Source organism: Triticum aestivum, chromosome 3A, assembly GCF_018294505.1.
Source record: "Triticum aestivum cultivar Chinese Spring chromosome 3A, IWGSC CS RefSeq v2.1, whole genome shotgun sequence".
In the NCBI taxonomy this organism is placed as follows: Eukaryota; Viridiplantae; Streptophyta; class Magnoliopsida; order Poales; family Poaceae; genus Triticum; species Triticum aestivum.
The window spans coordinates 396,665,706-396,668,978 of NC_057800.1; positions in this window are offsets into that span (position 1 = coordinate 396,665,706).

The following is a 3,273-nucleotide window of genomic DNA, read 5'->3' on the forward strand; positions in this document are numbered from 1 at the left end:
AAGTCCAGTGCCGGCTGCCCCATTCCTCGTCGCCGGCGAGAGGAGAGCCCGACGCCGGCCGCCTCGAAGATCGCCGCCGCCCCACCGCGCCAAGTCGCCGCCCTGGCGAGCCCCCACACCGGCTGGCCTCTCCTTCCCGTCAAGTCCCACTCCGGCCACCTCCCTCGACTCCGGCGAACCATCTCCGGCGACCTCGGCGCGGTTGCTACAGGAACTGCTACAGTGTCGCGCCAGATCTAGATCCAAAAAAACCCTAACGGTTGACTTTCCCCTCTCCCATCTTATTTTTTATGCAAACTTTGACCGGCCGTATCTCCGCATCCGTAGCTCCGATTTGGGCATATAGTATATCAAAATGTTCGCCTCGACGAGTACGTCATTTCATTCCATTGCATCATTTTCATTTAAGTGCGTCTTGATGCCCGAAATGCTGTTAGAAGGAGGCTTCGTAAGTTATTTGTCAGATCTGCTAGTTCATCTTAGACTTTTGTCATTTTTGCCATGATTATTGTGTGCATGCTATGCCTGTGAGTCCTTCATATGTTTTGTTAAGAATTTTGTTATCTTTCCAGAGGTGCAACCCATGCATTTTTAGGATGTGTGTGGTGACTTGTGCAAGCTTGCAAAGTGAGGCACCCGGTAAATCAGTTTTCAGGGACTTAGTAGTTTTCACTAAGTCTGGGATTATTTAGTTCATGATGCCATATATTCAGCTTGTTTCTTAGTGATCCGTGCCTCTTTTGAGGATGATCAGTAAGGGAGTTTTGTTAGTCATGTTATGATCTATCCAGACATGTCTTTACTTGCAATTATGGAGCACCCTATCTTGAGTCAATCGAGCTCTACTTTTGCTTCGTGGTGAATCTGGGCAGATCGTCAACTCGTTTGCGATTTTGCCGATGTTATTGTAGTTGATCCGTGCATGCTATGCCATTGTTCTTGCCATGTATAGCTTGTATTTTATGCCTTCTTTAGGGGTGTATGCCTGCCTTGCCATGACTTGCACCATGGTGAGTGCATCGAGCTCGTTAACATGCCTTCGTGAGTTATGTTTTAGCATGTCTCAGTTTTCACTAAGTCTGAAAACTGATTGTGTTTTAGCTATGTTCGTGTGCCCGTTAGTATATTTTGTGAACCCTTTTGGCCCCAGGTCACTTTGGGTCTTTTGTTAAGATTGTTGAGTAGCTCCATGCCATGTTCTTACTTGTCTTAATAAGGTCATGTATCATGTTGTTTTGCTGCTCCGAAGAGGGCTTCGTGATCTGAAATTTCAGACAAGTGTTAATTTCACTAAGTCTGAAATCTGTTTTGCATTTGCGTTTTTGCCATGCTTGTTTGAACCTCATAATGGATGATTTGGCCGTAGCTCAGTGCTAGACTTTTGTTAAGCTTCTTGTGTGCATCCCTGCCATGTATTTTGTTGTCATGTTTGGTAGCTGTAGCATGTTCATCTCATTGCATTTAGATGCCTACTTGCTGTAAATCGCAGACCGGTGTCATTCTTAAATCGCTTGCCATTTCCAAACCGTAACTCCGATTCCAATGATCTTTATATTGTTTTCAAGCGATTTCATCCCCTCTTTCCAGTGGCACACTTGGTTTTCCAAGTTGAGGCCAGGTTCATGCATTTCCTGTCATATTTTGCATTTTGCATCCCGCATCGCATCCCGCATAACATATCATCATTTCATCATATTGCTTGGTCTTGCACGTGGTTGATTGTATCCTTGTTGCTTGTTTGTCTTGTTTGGGTAGAGTCGGGAGACGAGTTCGCTAATGAGGAGCCCGTTGAGTTTGCTCTTGAGGATCCAGTCAACTCTGACAACTGTGCAGGCAAGATGATCATACCCTCGAAATCACTACTATCTTTGCTATGCTAGTTTGCTCGCTCTTGCTATGCCAATGCTACGATGCCTACCTTTTGCTTGTCAGCCTCCCAAATTGCCATGTCAAACCACTAACCCACCATTGTCCTAGCAAACCGTTGATTGGCCATGTTACCGCTTTGCTAAGCCCCCTCTTATAGCGTTGCTAGTTGCAGGTGAAGATTGGAGGCGTTCCTTGTTGGAACATTTATTTACTTGTTGGGATATCATTATATTGCTATGTTATCTTAATGCATCTATATACTTGGTAAAGGGTGGAAGGCTCGGCCTCTCGCCTAATGTTTTGTTCCACTCTTGCCGCCCTAGTTTCCGTCATATCGGTGTTATGTTCCCGGATTTTGCGTTCCTTACGCGGTTGGGTTATAATGGGAACCCCTTGATATTTCGCCTTGATTAAAGCTTTTCCAGCAATGCCCAACATTGGTTTTACCATTCGCCACCTAGCCCTTTTCTTTCCCTTGGGTTCTGCAGACTCAAGGGTCATCTTATTTTACCCCCCCGGGCCAGTGCTCCTCTGAGTGTTGGTCCACCTGTCAGCTACCGGTGGCCACCAGGGGCAACTCTAGGCTGGCCTACCCGTACCTAGGACAATCTGAGTGTGCCCTGAGAAAGAGATATGTGCAGCTCCTATCGGGATTTGTCGGCACATTCGAGCGGTGTTGCTGGTCTTGTTTTAACCTGTCGAAGTGTCTTGAGTTACCGAGATACCGAGTCTGATCGGAACGTCTTGGGAGGAGATCTATTCCTTCGTTGACCATGAGAGCTTGTCATCGGCTAAGTTGGGACTCCCCTGCAGGGATTGAACTTTCGAAAGCCGTGCCCGCGGTTATGGGCAGATGGGAATTTGTTAATGTCCGGTTGTAGATAACTTGAACCTTAATTAATTAAAATGAATCAACTGAGTGTGTTACCGTGATGGCCTCTTCTCGGCGGAGTCCGGGAAGTGGACACGGTGTTGGAGTAATGTTTGCGCAGGTTGCTCTCTAGTTTCTCGCTCGTGCTTTGCCTCCTCTTCTCGCTCTCTTTTGCGAATAAGATAGCCACCATATATGCTAGTCGCTTGCTGCAGCTCCACATATATTTTCCTTACCCTTCCTATAAGCTTAAATAGTCTTGACCGCGAGGGTGCGAGATTGCTGAGTCCCCGTGGCTCACAGATACTATAACTCCAGATGCAGGTCCAGGTGATTCCGCTCCAGGTGACGAGTATGAGCTCAAGTGGGAGTTTGACGAAGACTCTCAACGATACTACGTGTCTTTTCCCGATGATCAGTAGTGGTGCCCAGTTGGGGGTGATTGGGACCGTTGTCGCATGTTGGGTTTTTCTTCTATTTTGGCGCCGTAGTCGGGCCATGAGTGTTTTGGATGATCTAATGTTATTTATGTT